This window comes from Delphinapterus leucas, chromosome 3 (assembly GCF_059928025.1).
Source record: "Delphinapterus leucas isolate spDelLeu-1000000601 "Yukka" chromosome 3, BTC_Dleu_Yukka2, whole genome shotgun sequence".
In the NCBI taxonomy this organism is placed as follows: Eukaryota; Metazoa; Chordata; class Mammalia; order Artiodactyla; family Monodontidae; genus Delphinapterus; species Delphinapterus leucas.
The window spans coordinates 162,948,513-162,966,966 of NC_143131.1; the positions used below are offsets into that span (position 1 = coordinate 162,948,513).

The following is an 18,454-nucleotide window of genomic DNA, read 5'->3' on the forward strand; positions in this document are numbered from 1 at the left end:
AACCTCACTACCTACACATAACTACTTTTAAAATCTTGAACCCTGTCTAACTCATGCTTCCACATCTCTCAACCGGCTTTTCTACACATGCACGTAGACACACATTTATACACGATATACATGTATAGTACCAGTTTTCAGTTCAATGTATATAAATATGTAATATATTCCTGTGTATGTATACAAATATAAATCAAAGGTATGTGTATAGGTATGTATTTCATATGTTTATATAAATATATCATACAAACAATGTATGTGTATATCAATACATGACTGTATACATACATACACAGAAATATACTTATTTAAACAAAAGGGACCTAAATAAACATAGTTCTCTAAGAATAAAAAGTTATGTCTCACTGTTTCAATAACAGTTTATAGTTTTCTACTGTATGTGCTTCTATAATTGTTATGAACATTTCCCATTTTTGTTGAATGTTAAGTTGTTTTAATTTTTTGCCTTTTTTTGTTTTATGTTTGTTTTTTTTTTGGTACGTAGGCCTCTCACTGTTGCGGCCTCTCCCGTTGCGGAGCACAGGCTCCGGACGCACAGGCTCAGCGGCCATGGCTCACGGGCCCAGCCGCTCCGCGGCATGTGAGATCTTCCCAGACCGGGGCACGAACCCGTGTCCCCTGCATCGGCAGGCGGACTCTCAACCACTGCGCCACCAGGTAAGCCCAGCCTTTTGCCATTATTAATGAAGTTCTGAAGAATACGGTGGGCAAGATTACTTGAAAAACTCTCCTAAAAGAAATGGGTTAGGTATGCTAGATTAAATGTACACAACTTATTTTTAAGTGCGTGGTTGATTTTGGAAGTGTGCAGTCGAAATTTCCAGGACCCATGAAGGAAGGGTGGTACATGTGTAAGAGTTATAGCTCTGTTAAGAGTGGATTGAAGATCTTGATAGCTTAGAACAGAAGCTGGAAATCCTGTTTTTATGGAGCCAAATGGCAAATATTTTAGGCTTTGTAGACCAAAGAGGCAAAATTGAGGATATTATTTAGGTACTTAGGTAACCATTTAAAATGTTACCAGTTAAAACGTGAAAATTATTCCTAGCTCATAGGCCATAAAAAATAGGCAGCTGTCTGGATTTGGAATACAGGCCGTAGTTGAATGACACACCTGGTATAGAGACTTGTTTTTAAATGGCCATGACCACATGGGAGGCAGGAGGTAAGACTCCATCCCTACTAGATGGGAAGTTAGAACTAAACCTATCTATCCCTAGCTTCACCTTTAATGAAAGGGTGTGCCAGGAGAAAAAAATATCTGCTGGCAAAGGGAGACTAAGAGCAAATTCTCTTGGCCTCTGCTCTGGGTAGGAAACAGGTAGGAAATCTTGAGAATTCTGAACCGCCGATCTGTGTTCACAGTGTTTGGGTTGCAAATTTATTTGCGGTCTTGCAAACAGAAGCCAAGAAATTAACTTAAAATGCTCCCAAATCGGTGGTATTCCAAACACAAAACTAAACCCTTTCTGGAGAGGTAGACCCTCAACACAGGCCTATAGCGTTCCCACAGATAAAGTTTAGCTAAACGTGAGCTCATGATCTAAATTTACACAATAATGAAGAAATCAGCTCCAAGTGGAGAGAATCAGCAAAAACAATCAATACCAGAATGAAATTCCCAAGGCCATCCATCAGATGTTGGAATAATCAGGTGCCAGGCAGAACATATACATAAAACTAGAACTGAAACAAGGAGCAAGGATGTTTTAAAAGACTGGGTAGGATCTTTCAAACATTTTTAAAATACATGTCATTGATAAAGCTAAAAACTCGAAGGTCGTGTAATACAGCAGATTAATCGTGGAGAAGAGTGAAATGATGCTGCTTTTTAAAATATGGCAGATCAGATTTCCTGCCTAATTATATAAGTTGATTTATCTTAAAAAATACACAGTATTTTAAAGACTTATTGGCTGTAAAATAAGTTGAGGGTATTTCAAAGGGCTTCTCTGCAAAGAAAAGTGAGAAGTAGCAAAACACAGAAAGTCGAGGGGAAAAAATGTCAATATATACATTGCTATAGGGTGAACTAAGCCTTAGGCCAGCAACTATGAGGAGGAGCTGACCCTTAGATACGTACAACTAAGCTGGAACCTTCAAAAAGTTCAACTATTTATAAGTAAAAAGATTTATTAAAATGAATAACCAAGTGTTTTAATTGACATCAGAAGAGTAAAACAATAAACCCTGAGAACATAGAAAAATAGACAATAAAGATATGAGCAGAACTTAATAAAACAGAAAAAAGTATAAAATTGAGGTGATTTAGTAAGTCAAAAGAATATTCTTTGAAAAGATTTAAAAAAACAAAACTTTGATTAAGCAAAACAAAAACGTAAGTAAATAATATACAGAAAGAATCAGGACAATGTTATAGCAGAGAGTACAAACAGAGAATATATGAAATGCCAGTAAATTTGAACATTTCTGTAAAGTGGACAATTTCCTAGCTCCTAAAGTTTACCAAAAGTGACACAAGAGGAAATTTGTAGCTGGAGTTCTTGCACCAGTAAAGGAATTAAGTCAATAGTTTACAGTCTTTCACCAAGAAAATACCAGACCCGGCCAGATCATTTGGGAGGTGAATTCTATCAAACTTCTGTTAAACAGATAACATCAGTATTAACAAAGAAAAACTTCTAGAGAGTAGCAAAGGAAGAATGCGCCTTTATTCATCTTATGAAGTCTATATAATCCTAATACTGAAAACAGATTAGGACTGTAAGGGAAAAGAAATTTACAGGTCAAATTTACTTGTAACTATAAAAGGAAAAATTTAAAACTATGATATTAGCTACCCAAGTTCACTAGAGTAAGAAAAAGCATGAGCAAGTTAGGTCATCCAATGAATGAAAAGGTAGTTTAATGTCAAGAATATATATCAATAGATTGAAATCACCACATTTTATTTCTTTCATCTGTCTCTTTAAAAAATTGGTAAGTACTTATATTGATCTCTCTTGTAGTAGGCACTGTGCCAAGTCACTTACATATTTACTCCTTTAAACCTTCTATCATCCCTGGGGGAAAGTTCTATTTTGCTTCCATTTCTTAGCTAAGACTCTAACCCCCAGGAAAGTAAAGCAACATTTGTAAGTTTTTGTGGATGGTCAGTGACGGGACCAGTACAGGAACATCCAAAGTCTGTGCTTGGAAACAGTGCCCCATGTTGACACTCACATTACAGATGAAAGGAAAGGAACCATGCACTTACCATATAGATTAAATCTCACATTACAGGTTAAAGGAAAGGAACCATGCACTTACATTATAGATTAATACCCACATAACAGGTTAAAGGAAAAAGAAACATGTGCTTCTCTCAAAAGTTGTAAAGAAGGCATATCCATTTCTAAATATATTTCCCAATTTCTTTGGCTTGTTTTCTGACCTTTGTAGTGCATTTTGCCATGAGGAGAATTTTAATTCTTATATAATTAAATGTATCCTTTTTTCTTTGTATCTTAGAAAGGTATTCCTCATGAATAATTTATTTCAAGTCTCCCAGGTTTCTGATACTTTTACACTTTCATTATTTTTTAACTTTTAACTCGTTGCTCTATCTAGAATTTACTAATTCTATGATAGCTATATTTTCCCACTTTTGTTGAATAATTTTTGCTGATCCAAAACGTGAATTTTATTTTCATCTCAATTCCCTTATGCTCTTGCATCTAATTTTAAGATGCTTCCTATTCCACTGGTTGTTTTGTCTATCTAAAACAAAATGCTACCTTAAAAATAATGTAATTATAATATAATAAATGTCATTAGTAAACAGAATACAGTATATGATAAATAACATAATATAAAATAACAAAATATAATTTACCATATAACAAGGTCAAAGGAGAGCAAAACTATACAATCACTTGAAATATCCCCCAAAAGATATTTTATAAAATTCAATATTCATTTGTAATTTAAAAGAAAGAGTAAAATAGGGATTGATGAATGCTTCCAAAATAAGAAGAAATTATATGTCTAAAAGAGAAAGAGGTAAGTGGTAGACTTTAGTGACACTGGCAATAAATGCAGGACAAGAGGAGGATGCCTGATATAATGTTAAAGAAAAAGTATTATGTAACATTGTTTTTGCAGCACTGATGAGTTCAGTGAAAAGAGAATCTCATAGAAAAGAGTATCTCGTTCTTCTTAATGTATGTGCACTTGTCCATTGCATGAACATAACAGCTTATTTAACCAATATGTTACTGATCTGCATCTGGAGTTCTAGGTTTTCATGGAATTTTATTATGCACAGTTGTTTCAAACACTAGGACTTCCTCTTATGTTTATATCTTTTGAAAGAAACAATATCTCCACAGATGATTTATCCGTGCTGGCTGCTAGCTGACTTTGGGTACTTCTCAGTTCTTCCCTTTACCTTCCTAGTCAATATGAAAAGGGAAGGCAAGAAGGTCTCCTGTTTAGAGACTGTAAAGATAGGTCTTGGTGATAAAGTCTTGGTGGTAAAGGCTAAAAGTATTAACCCAGAACAAATGTTTTTCCAGCTGTAACTGTGTGTGATTCCCTTGGCTTGATTCCGTAGAGGATGTAAGACAAGACTGTAGAATCTGCCCTCAAAGTGCTTCCAGTGGGACGAGCTAAGTCAAGTATGGTGGCATATCTAATTCAAGACAAAATATAACGTCTCCTTTTCTCCCCTGGCAAAACTTGGTGGAGTGAATGTAGAAGTCACTGTATGCTTTAAATTAAAGCAACACAATAAATCTTGTATTGGAAGGTGCTTATTCTGGTCTCTTTGTGGAGACGAATTGGAAATTGTCTAGAAGAAGGAAAATTAGGTTAACCAAAGTTAAACTCATAAATAATTGAGCATTAATTAAATATCTGTGGTCTATGTTTCTCTTTGATCATAATTTCTGCCAATTTATAGACCTCTTTGATACCTGATTAATCCTTGTCAAAGATGCAGTTAACAATGATTATTACTGTGTATTAGGTTTTGCCTGGGCCCTGAAGAAACTATCCTAAATCACCAGCTATGATTGTCACTTGATTTCCTCACAGAGAACAATCAGAACTCCTTGTCTTAAGTGGCTTGGGATGAGAAACTAGTTAGTCTCTTAGATACTGTTAGAGGACCCTACAGAGCCCATTGGTGAAAGTTTGGAAAACACTGGGCTTCTTAAAATTGATTCTTGTAGTGCTTCAGGAAAGATCACTGAACCAAAAGGATAACGGTGTTTCTGGTTCTGTTGTTAGTGCTCTCCATGGAAACATTGCTGAAGCTTCTGGACTCAATTTCCTTCCCCATGTGTGAATGTCACTGAAAATATCCAAGTCCATTCTATCCCCATATAACTTCAGAAACTAAGCAAAATGAAGACTCAAAATTCATTTCAAATAATGAAATGAATATATAATGTAGAATGGAACTGGGAAAATACCTGGTTTAAATTCTGGAAAGTACCAACTCTACAATTCTGGATAAGTTGCTTAATCTTGCTTAGTCTAATTTAATGCCCATCTCACAGGATGTTATGATGATTAATTTAATATCTTTGTATAACATACAGTGTTACATAATTTCTTCTTGTTTTTCTTGAGTAAATTCATATCCTTAAGCAACTCACTGTAAACAACAGTTACTTACTTGCTTAAATTACTCTTATCTTCTATTATCAGCTGAATTGTGTCCTGCTCAAGTTAATATGTGGAAGTCTTAACCCCCAATACCTCGTAATATGACTGTATTTGGAGATAAGGCCCTTACATAGGTAATTGAGGTCAAATGAGGTCAAATGGGTGGGCTCTAATCCAATATGACTGGTGTCCTTATAAAAAGAAAATATTAGGACACAGACATGCACAGAGAGAAGACCATGTGAAGACAAAAGGAAAACATGGCATGTACAAACCAAGAAGAGATACTTGAGAAGAAATCAATCCTGCTGACACCTTATCTCAGATTTCTAGCCTCTAGACCTGTGAGTGAGTAAATTTCTGTTGTTTAACCTCCTCAGTCCCTGGTACTTTGTCATGGCAGCTCTAGGAAACTAATACAACTTTTTGTGGCCTCCTTGTCTCAAGTTGAAAGTTCAATATTTGGCATCATAGCTAGGAAACAAAAATATCATCTACATTCCTTGTTGTAGTCTTTCTTCCCCATTCTCATTGCTAGTAATTTCCATATTTGGGTCTGTTTTCTGTGCCTTGTAAACAGAGCGTTACGCTCATTTCTGGTCTTACTGCTAATATACAGTAAATGTACAGATACTGAATAGATTTTGGAGAAGTGCAACATATAGTTGGCACATGTGTGTATGTGTGTGTATTCATATAATTTATACTTTTTCTCTCTTTTTTTCCTTTGGTGTGAGCTAAGATTCTCTGCTTTTGTGACGAGTACTCCTGAATACTAATCCCTGAATTTAATTCACCAAAAATTGCCAAAAATAATAATAATATGGGGAAAGAGAGAGTGATAGAGGGAGAAGAACAAACAATCAGGCAAGGGCAGTACTGTGAATTATTAGGGTCTTATTAATAAGATTATGTTAGTCTAGAGGAAATGACCGTAAATATCATCAGTGAGCCCAGTTGGTCTTTACTGACTGCTAGACACATCCCTGAGTTCTGTTCTTAGTCTCCAACTGTATGATTACTGCTGTCTGGAAGTATTATTTGAACAACTAAAGTCACTTAATGGAAAAGGAATATATCTTTAGAGAATCAACAGTAATTTTTCTATCTGATTAAAAAGGACTGTTGACTGTCTGGAAACCTCAGTCATATTTGTAAGCAGGAAAGCATTGGCTATTAAAAGTGGATGATGTAAAGAGATGAGCAGAAACTTTGGCGATAGGTATACCTGGATTTAATTCTCACTTCTACCACTTGGCAGCTGGATAGCCTTAGGCAAGTTTCATACCTCCCTGAAATTCACTTAATTCAGTCTGTAAAATGGCATAATAACTTATTATAGCATCCTTTTAGGAATTTTAAATCAGTTCTTGAAATAAAAGTACACAATATATAGACAAGTATGGATTCCTCAATAGGTGTTTGACCTTTCATTTCTCCAGTATCCCACCCGCATCAAATAAAGAAAAATACTTTTTAAAATTGACGAATATTTCATTGTTCTAAAGGTAAAGCCATAAAAATAGAAATAATCAAATGGCCTACTATCATACCATTAGAAGAAAAAAAAAAATGGTGTTCATGAGAGTTCCATATTAGAATACAAGTTTTCCTTAGGTACCTGTTTATGTATGCTATTCTGCTCTTTACAATAAATAATTATATTTAAAAGACTTAATTCCTCACTTTTAAGACCTTATTAGTTTACAAATTACATATTGACCTATGCTAAATTTTATACCAACCCATGCTAATGAATTCAGTACAGAAAACAAAAAACACTGCACTCAAGCAAACTATATATATATATATATATATATAACTTAAATGCATTTATATCCTACCGTGTCTCATAAAGCATTGTGGTATCTCAGCGGAATACAGACAATCAAATATAATGGCAAAAGCACTTAATATAAACAGGGCCAAGGAAACATAGACAGAAGATGAAGAAAAGATGAGGGAAATGTGAACAGGAGGACGTGTAGTTAATCGAGTTGTATGTTTTGACCTTAAGATTCTCTGTGTGGGGACTTCCCTGGTGGCACAGTGGTTGGGAATCCGCCTGCCAGTTCAGGGGACATGGGTTCGAGCCCTGGTCTGGGAGGATCCCACATGCCGCGGAGCAACTAAGCCCGTGCGCCACAACTACTGAGCCTGTGCTCTAGGGCCAATGAGCCACAACTACTGAAGCCCGCGTGCCACAACTACTGAAACCCCAGCGCCTAGAGCCCGTGCTCTGCAACGAGAGAAGCCACAGCAATGAGGAGCCCGCATACCACAATGTAGAGTAGCCCCCACTCGCCCCAACTGGAGAAAGCCCATGTGCAGCAACAAAGACCTAACACAGCCAAAAATAAATAATAAATAAATTTATTTTTAAAAAAAAGATTGTGAATAAAACAACATGTAAATAATTGGTTACAAAGCCACGTTATTTGAAGGTGCCAGACTGCACATTAACAGTCTGACACAAAGGGACAGCACAGGAAAACTATTCAAACATAAAGAGTTTTAAATCTTTGCAGTTTGAAACCTTTTAGAGCAAGTATAATGAGCTCGACACACATTTCAACACTCAACATGTTAATCACATGTTCAAAGTATGTCTCAAAGTCATTGGAAATAGTTGCTGTCTCTGTCTCTGATATGTAAAACAGATCTGTGATGTGTAAAACTCAGGAGGTATTGATACCCACTTTTTGGCATCTGAACAGGAAACAAAGTTGTTTCGCAGTGATAATAAAGAATGAAGTAAGTGCAACAGTCAAATAAAAGACAAAGTACTGAAGGAATGTATTAACAAAACGAATCCAACTAAATTCTGGTGACCTGGGGCCTACGATTGTACACACTGCATGGAAATACCCCAGCCTAAATACTGGCATAGGAGGAAGGGTACTGCTAAGCCCATCACAGTATAATCCTTTTAAATGTCCCTTTCAAGGTTGTCTGCACTCAACACTGAGTATAGGAAATCTTCCCATCAGGCAGAAACACTGGCTGCCCAATGATTGACCAAGAAATTAACACACTAATGAATAATTGATGCTAATTTATTTCTCTCCCTGACAACGGGAAACAGCACACACTCTGTGTCAATGATATGTCCTCTTTCCCACTTTTCTAAATGGTCAATTATGTTTTTCCCTTCATTGCTTTATATCATGTGTGGCAGGCATGATGGGAAATGGCTACCAATGGTTCTGTTATTGATTTCTACCTTCCTTTCACTGTGGTTAAAGAAGATACTTTGTATGATTTCAGTTTCTTAAAAATGTATTGGTACTTGTATTGTGGCGTAACATATGGTCTTTCCTGGAGAATGTTCCATGTGTACTTGAGAAAAATGTGTATTCTGCTGTTGTTGAGTGGAGTGATCTATATATGGCTGTTAGGTTTAGTTGGTTAAATGTGTTATTCAGTCCCCCTACCTCTCTACTGATCTTCTGTCTAGATGTGTTATCCATTATTGAAAGCAAGGTATTGATCTCCAACTATTATTTTAGAACTATGTATTTCTTCCTTCAATTCTGTCAATGTCTGCTTCACATATTTGGGGGATGTTTGGTACATATATGTTTATAGTTGTTATATCTTCTTGATAGATTGAACTTGTTATCAACATATAGTGGCCTCCTTTTCCTCTTGTGATAGTTTTTGATTTAAAGTTTATTTTGTGTGATATTAACGTAGCCATCCCAGATCTATCTTCCTTCCTTCCTTCCTTCCTTCCTTCCTTCCTTCCTTCCTTCCTTCCTTCCTTCCTTCCTTTCTTTTTCTCTCTCTCTCTTTCTTTCTTTTTGTTACTATTTGCATGGGATATTTTATTCTATGCTTTAACTTTCAACCAACTTGTGTCTCTTGTAATCAAGTGAGTTTTTTGCGGACAGCATATACTTGGATTATGGTTGTTTTTAAAGTCCATTGGCCAATATGTGTATGTTTATTGGAGAGCTTAATCCACTTACTTTTTCAAAAATTACTGATGAGGAAGAACTTAATTCTGTCTGTTTCCTGGTTGTTTTCTGTATGTCTTATGCATTTTTTGCCGCTTATTTACTCCATTACTGACTTCTTCTGTGGTTTGCCGATTTTCTTGTAGTGAACTCTTGATCCCTTTTTCATTTCTTTTTGCATATAGTCTATTGATATTTTCTTTGTGGTTATCAAGAAGATTACATTTACCCTTCTAAAGTTCAACCAATATCATTTGAATTGAAACCAACTTCAATAGCACACAGAAACTCTGTTCCTCTACAGTTCCATTCCTCCTCTTTACATTATTGTTGTCACAAATTACACCTTTATACTTTGTGAGCCCAATAACATGGACTTATAATTATTTTATGCATTTGTTTTTTCAATCATGTAAGAAATAAAAAGTAGGGTTACAAGCCAGTAGCGCAATACTGGCTTTAGTATCTGCCCATGTATTTATCTTTACTGGAGACTTCTATTTCTTTATACAGCTTCGAGTTGCTGTCTAGTGTCCTTTCATTTCAACCTGAAGGTTCAATTTAGCATTTGTCATAGGGCAGTGTTAGGAAGTTGTAAAACAAACGCCCTCAGCCTTTGTTCATCTGGGAATGTGTTAATTTCTCCCTAAGTTTTGAAACCATTTTGGCCAAATATAGAATTCTTGGTGGACAGTTTCTTTCTTTCAGCCCTTTAAATATGTCTGGCCTCTTGCTTCCGTGGTTTCAGATAGAAAATTAGCTATGAATCTTTTTGAGGATCCCTGCTTTGTAACAAATTTGTTTTTTCTTTCTCCTTTGGGAGAAAAGATTCTTTCTCTGTCTTTTGGCATCTGAGAGTTTGATTATACTGTTTCTTGTTGTGGGGTTCCTTGAGTTTCTCTTAGTCCTGAAATCAGCCAAAGATTTACAGCAACCACACACATACTGAACCAGGGAAGAGGCAATTGGAAAATGGCAGGAAAGCTTTGTGGCATTTTTACTTGCCCTTGCCCCATCCACTGTTAGTGTAGAGATGGTCTTAAAGTGGTGGAGTCTTAATGCAGTGATAGTCTTAAAGTAGCGGCAGACCATTCGTAGTATGGGACCCTCAATCCTGCTTCAGGAGGGAGCAGAAGAGACCGTACTCTCAGATTATTATGTGTATCTGTTGTAACCTGTCTGGGAGCTACCTGAAGGACTGACACAAGATGCTTATCTCTGTCTTAGCTAACCTGGAACACAGTCTGGAAAAGCAGCGGTCATTGCTGAAAAAAAGTGCAAGGTGAACTAACAAAGCACAGATGGCTGGGGCAGAAGACTGTGCATTGAAATACAATAGACCACATAAGATGCAGGAGCAAAAGTTGGGGGAGATTCTTTGGGAACTTAGAACATACAAAAAGTACACATGTGTCCAGAGAAATTAGGAAAGCCGCATGCATACTCAAGATAAGATGCGTGTTCTGAAAACACCAGAGGAGTCTGTAAGCTTTCACCATGGGCTGAGCCCTGAACTCAGTGCAGGTCAGCTAAATGTTGAAGGAGTGATCCAGCAATCTGCACAATGGGGAGAGGTGTGTGGTTTTGAGTGTGCATGTGGATGTGCTTGTGTATATTTGTTTTTGTTTGTCTTAGGTGCAGGAATTCAAGGACATCTCTGTCAAAACATTAGCTAAACATGAACTAAAGGGACAGAGACTTCAGTGCCTACATACGATAAGGAGTCATTGCAAAGCTATTTTGGAAAGTCAAAGTCATTACAGTCATTGCAAAGCTAGTTTGGAAAGGTCCCTAAACAAACAGACTACTACAGCCTTCAACAATCAAAAGCCCAGAAAACCCTGGGAAAGTGGGAGAATCTGATTTCCATAGACACCACATTATAATATTTGAAAGCCAAATGTTCAACCAAAAAACTCACAAGGTATACAAAGACATGGAAAAGTATGGTCCATTTAAGAAAACAAATTAATTGATGAAACCATCCCTAAGGAAGCCCAGACTTTTCTCCATTGCATATTCTTGCCTCCTTTGTCATAGATTCATTGACCATAAAAGTGCATGGGTTTCTTTCTGGGCTCTCTATTCTGTTCCAGTGATGGATGTTTTTGTGCCGGTGCCATACTGTTTTGATTACTGTAGGTTTGTAGCACAGTCTGAAGCCAGGGAGCATGATTCCTCCAGTTGTGTTCTTCTTTCTCAAGACTGTTTTAGCTATTCAGCATCTTTTGTGTTTCCATACAAACTTTAAAATTATTTGTTCTAGGTCTGTGGAAAATGCCCTTGATATGTTGATACAGACTGCATTGAATCCGTAGATTTCCTTGGGTATGATGGTCATTTTAACAATATTAATTCTTCCAATCCGTGACCATGGTATATCTTTCCAGCTGTTTGTGTCATCTTTCATTTCTTTTATGAGTGTCATATAGTTTCCTGGGTACAGGTCTTTTACCTCCTTAGGCAGGTTTATTCTTATGTATTTTATTCATTTTTGTGCGCTTGTAAATGGGATTGTTTCCTTAATTTCTCTTTCTGATAGTTCACTGTGAGTGTATAGAAATACAAAATTTATATATAGAAATCTATTGTATCCTGCAAATTTACCAAGTTCATGTTTGAGCTCGAATAGGTTTTTGATGGTGTCTTTCAGATTTTCTATGTATCATGCCATCTGCAAACAGTGACAGTTTTACTTTTTCCTTTCCATTTTGGAGTCCTTTTATTTATTTGTTCTTGTCTGATTGCTGTGGCTAGGACTTCCAAAACTCTGTTCAATAAAAGTGGTGAGAGTGGGCATCCTTGTCTTGTTCCTGATCTTAGGGGAAATGCTTTCAGCTTTTCACCATTGAGTATGTTAGCTATGGGCTTGTCATATATGGCCTTTATTATGTTGAGGTATGTTCCCTCTATGCCCACTTTCTGGAGAGTTTTTACCATGAATGGATATTGAATTTTTTCAAAAGCTTTTTCTGCATCTATTGAGGTGATCGTATGGTTTTTAGTCTTCAGTTTGTTACTGTGATGATAAGAGACCTAAGACAGCTACAGAGGCTAAGTGACCTTTCCTTCCCTGAATGGGTAGGTATCCTTGTTCTGCCTTCTAATTGAGTTAGTATCTGAGGAAAGAACTGCCAGGTGTCATTTAGTTCACAATACACTGCTGTGGCAATATAGAAATGAATTTGCCTAAGTCATTTGGCTTTTCTCAATTATAGTAAATGAATATACTGAATGAATACTTCAACTTAAGGAAATGCTCTTAAAAATATATTAATGTAGGCAACTTCAGTGGAGAACTGAAAACAAAACAAAACATTCAGGTAAAGGGTTGAAATAAAAGTACACTCAGTTGTATCCAGTTTCCTCTTGTAAATCTCTCTTTTTAATTTGAGTGGACAGTCACTTGAGAATATCTGACTTGGGGCTAAGGAAATCTAAGCCTTCTTGGCCACACTGTATTCTCTTATGTAATTTACTAAAGACACCAGTTGGGTTGCTGAAAAAAGCGTGGGAAAAATCAATCCCTCACATCCAAAGGGCAGCTCTTGAAAATATGTGGGTTGTTGTAGTTATTTTGCTCTTCTGGCCTCAGAAGTCCTAATCTTAACCTTAGCCCCTCATGGAGAGAGACTTTGTAAACCAATTGCCACATTACTCATTATGTGACTGTTGAAAAAAGAGAAACCCAGCTCTTTTCCTGTGCTTTCAACCAGTTATCTTCTTCAAAAATCTGTTTGGATTGTTATACCTTAATCTTGCCTGGCAAGGGACTTACGGGAAGGTTCTTATTGTTTGAAAGTTTGGTGCCAGTATCTGCAAAGAAAGAAGAAAGATGTGTTTATCAAACATCCCAATAGTGAAGGTGTGTGAAAGCAACTTTTGAAAAGGTTAAACTGTCAGAGTTTAGCCGTATTATTACATTTTATTTTATTCATTGAAAATAAATAATTATCAATGAATCCTTTCTAGATGTTCTAGTTTCCCAAAGTTCCCTGCATTCACATTCTAAGAGGAAAAAATGGTATTTTAAGTCACTGCTCTCCACCTTATATTATTTATAATCACTCCTCGTGACCTCTTCCTTCCAAGAAACGTGATCCTGAGAAGTGTCCTTTGTTTGTCTTTGTGGAATAAGTGATGAGGATGCATCCTGGAGACCTGTGAGATGTTCAACTTGTGGCATAATGAAACTAGGATGGAGAGTTGTGGAAAGATCTGGAAAGGTGGCTGGTAGAGTGTGGCCAGATGTGGGAGAAGAGAGACGTACAGAGAGAGGGAGAGGAAATTTTCAGAGGGAGAAAATGAAACAAATAATTAAATAAGTTTTGTTGTGTGGTGTGGGATGCAAGCCTTTCTCTCCCCCTTTCCTTCACAATGTCTTTGTTAAAGACTGTGTTTTTCATTAGTTTTACTAAGATAGGATTTGCCGTTTTGTTTGGATACTGAGAATGGACCCATGGAAACAGTTACATTTGGGTTATCTCTGACTGTCTTTAATGAAGAACGTAAATATTGGCCACACTATCTATGCACATGCTATCACCATGCCTTTTTTGTTCTCTGTTCATATATCTAAGTCCTCTTCTTTCTTTAAGGTCAATCTCAAATCTCATCTGAAATGTACATTTATTGATAGATTCAACCCATAATGAACTGTCCCTTCTTTGTCCTCCTTAGGCTCTGATTATTTATAAAAACTCATTTTTGAACTTAGAAGCTGTCCAATATGATATATTAGTTATTTCACCAGCATGTGTTATATCCTCAACACAATTATACGCTTTTGTGGGGCTGGGATCGTACATTCTGTAATTTTTCTCAGTACTTACACTTACTTTGATAAAAAGCGCATTCATTCATCTAAACATCATTTATTGGGTGTTAATTAAATATCTCAACTCAGTAAATATTGTTTGAATGAATGCATGCATGAATGAGGGAGTGTGCAATAGGTAGCCTAATGTACCGCCCAATGTGAGAAAACCAAAAACATAAACACAAAAGCAAGCCAAAAAGTGGACCAGGACTTCCTGTAAGATATCCTGCTTTTTGTTGGATGATGCCATGAAAATCAAGATGCTCCTGAAAGGTCTTAATAGCTGACCAAGAATAGTAAACAATTGAAATTCTCTCAGGCTTCTTCAACCCTATCACTGGACACATTTATACCTCTCAGGAATGATATTAAAAGAAGAGATTAATAAAGCTTTTATAGATGAGTTGATAAATCTCTAAAGATTTAAGTCTTCCTTGCCTCCTAGGTTTTCTCTATTTTGGGTTTCCAAAAGATTTCAATAAACCACAGGATAATTAAAAATTAGACATTCTCTTTCTTACCTTGATGTTTTTTGATGGTAAACACCTTTTTATTGTCTCCATAGTGCTGCCCAATTTCCACCAGTACAGTACTTAAGTGAATTTTGCTCTGGATGGTCGGATATATAAGATGTAAACGAATTGTTCGTATATGTTTTAGAATTCTTCAAAAGGGCCTGGCCATGGAAATGCATTGAATATTACTTAAATAACTAAAGTAACTTCCTCAGAATTATTATTCTGTTCTGGTTAGGATACTCTCTGCTCTGGTTTGTTAAAATTTCCCTTTAGAGTGGTTTTAATTTTGTTTCTGATAGGGTCCTAGGATTTATTGCCACACCCATCCTGCATCTGTTTTTCTTTGAATTACTCTCCTTGCAGTTTCTGATTCATACAGGGCCTTACAGGTTAGTGACAACCTGGCCATCACAACGCTGGGAAGGACAGGCCTACTTTTCAGAGGTGTTGATGTTTTCTGTAGCTGAAGGTTTTCAAGAGATATCAATCTTCCTCACCACCGCCCTTGGCCCTCTTAATGGACTAAGCGGTTCCTCATGAAATTTCTGTAGGCTATCTGTACCAACTTCTCAGTATTGTTCCATCCTGAGTCTAAATTCCTGGCCTCAAGGTAATGTTAGATTTCTAGCTCCAGCCCCTATTTACATAAGGCCTATACTAAGGAACGGAACCCACAGACATCAGTCCGCTCTTCTTTCTCTGGATTTAATTTCTCTGTTACTTTCTGAAACATGCAGGTGTTCCTTTCTTTCTTTTAATCTCAGCTAGGTGCTTTTAACTTGTTCAAAATTGACCCAGAATTTACATGTGTCTCCAGTAAGAGTACATTAAATTGAGCTTAGTCGGCTATTCTACTGGCATGTTTGAGATCCAGATAATTTGCTACTTAACTGGATTCAATGACCTGTATATTTCAGGCATCTAAAACTCACCATGTTCCAAATTTCCCTCCTTATAGTTAGTAATTTTCTTGGGAATCTGGATGACATTAAATGGAATAAAGTTAGTGAGTGGCCCAGGAATGCCTGAAAGTTTGTTTGTCAGAGTGGCCAGGGAAAGTGAAGCAAGGAAGGAAAGCAAATGAAAAACAGAATCACATTATTATGGCTGAGTTTACTCCCAGGATTCCATGCAGAGCTCTCTGTAGACCTGGGTTGGGTTATAACTTATGCCAGAGCTCTACGTGGGGCTGACACCATCTCATGCCAAGCTCTCAGTTCTGGGCTAACGTCATCTCTGGTCCACTCTGTGGAGTGGAAACTTTGGAGGAATGGCCAATGTGTTCCGCGGCATAGGAAGAGGGAAATTGTGAATGTGACTTTCTAAATTGTGGAGGAACTAACCACTGTAAATGTGCCTTGAACTATGTTGTTTAATTTGACCAGTCAGATCAATGACTTTCCCCTTGAATGAAATGCTGCTACGTATATGAGCAGAAAAACAAAACTGGTATAAGGAAGAGATAGCTAGTGGGAAGCAGCCGCATAGCACAGGGAGATGCGCTCGGTGCTTTGTGACCACCTAGAGGGGTGGGATAGGGAGGGTGGGAGGGAGGGAGATGCAAGAGGGAGGAGATATGGGGACATATGTATAACTGATTTACTTTGTTATAAAGCAGAAACTAACACACCATTGCAAAGCAATTATACTCCAATGAAGATGTTTTAAAAAAAAACTGGTATAAGGAGATGGAGAGACTGGGAGTCTTATTTTCCCACCAATTAACTTTGCCTCTGACCATGACCTTCCCTTTGAGTCTCCTAGACTTTGGGGATGATCGCAGCCCCTTGGGTTGGGTGACGGCAACCCCATCTTCACTAGAACCTCTATAGTTAACTTTGATTTTTCCCACTCCGTCTATCCATCCCATGTATGCAGTCAGACATTTGATCTTGGACTTTTCCTGACAAAATATGCTTGAATATAACCATTTCTTTTCACTCCCACTGCTACTGCTATTGTCACTGCCTTAACTAGGGCTTTATCTTTAAGTTCTTTATATAAATATATAAATATCTATGTGTAAATATAACATACAAATAAATAAAATATAATATTAATTCTGATGATTTTGAAGTCTTTTCTTGATAAAGACTTTTCCTGATAAAGATACACAATATGTTATATAAATATTTTTGTATTATCTGTTCTTTTCTTAGAATTTTAGCCATATGATTCTATCTCTTGGTTTGTCTAGAACTTTTTGATTGAATGCTGGCTATTTTATTTGGCTTTTTTTGTTTTTCTCAGTGGAAACGTTGTTTTGCTTCAAAATATTTTATTCTACCTGGAAGTAGCAACTCTTCAAATTACAATTTTTTAAATGCTTTCAAATATCAATACTATAGGTGTCACAAAATCTAGAAAAATGACATTTAAAAATCAACTACTGCCAGATGTGTCTCTATAAAACTTTTCCCCCACTCTTTTAGCTATATATTCTTTAACTGCCTCCTCATACGACAGTTTATGTATTTTCGAAATAAAATTTTAAGAAATAAACTTTGCAGTTTTTAGACATAGATTTCTTGTAACATGGTTGATTAGAATTTGCTTCTAGTTATTAATAGTTTAGAAAAGTTTATTTCAGCTTCACAATTTATTATTGATAATGTCACATTAATTTTCATTGTTAACTTTGAGAAAACCTCTATGGATTACTTCCTCATAAGTATTTACTATTATAAATGCATTACTGATTTCAGTACTGCTATAGGTCTGTGCATTACAGGGATTCTGATAAAATACACCATTCCATTACACACATTGTTGATGGAGTATATTCATTTATTTATTTATTTTTGGCTGTGTTGGGTCTTCGTTGCTGTGCGCAGGCTTTCTCTACTTGCAGGGACTGGGGGCCACTCTTCGTTGCGGTGCACAGGCTTCTCACTGCGGTGGCTTCTCTTGTTGCAGAGCACGGGCGCTAGGCACGGAGGCTTCAGTAGTTGTGGCTCGCAGGCTCAATAGTCGTGGCTCACGGGCTCTAGAGTGCAGGTTCCGTAGTTGTGGCACACCGGCTTAGTTGCTCCGTGGCATGTGGGATCTTCCCGGACCAGGGCTCGAACCCTTGTCCCCTGCATTGGCAGGTGGCTTCTTAACCACTGCGCCATCGGGGAAGCCCCTGGAGTATATTCCTGACAGAAGAAAATTTCCGTTTTGACTAAGCATTGATGAGAACTGAATCTTTGACTTATCTTTCACATGCCTGATGATTGAAATAATTTTCCACAGAATAGCTTCTGGTTTTGTACTTTTCAGTTGTTTTTTTCTTCTTCAAACGCACATGCTTTGAGAGCTGTGAAGTGCAAGACATGGCTATATTGTAAGGTGGTTTTTGTCCTTATGCTTCTGTGTCTTGTGCTAGGTTAAGTCAGTAGAGTAGTCAGTATGAGTACTGGAAGTTATTCCTGTAATGGGATAGTATATAGTCAATTACATACGGCGGTGTCTGAAAATCACACAATAGCCTCACTTAAAACATCTCCTTAGGGCTTCCCTGGTGGCGCAGCGGTTGAGAGTCC

The 18,454-nt window shown here is 37.0% G+C and overlaps 1 pseudogene; it reads left to right on the forward strand.

Moving 5' to 3' along the window:
• The window catches only part of LOC149749918 (UDP-N-acetylglucosamine--peptide N-acetylglucosaminyltransferase 110 kDa subunit pseudogene), a 32,257-nt pseudogene continuing 13,803 nt past the window's right edge, over window positions 1-18,454 (forward strand).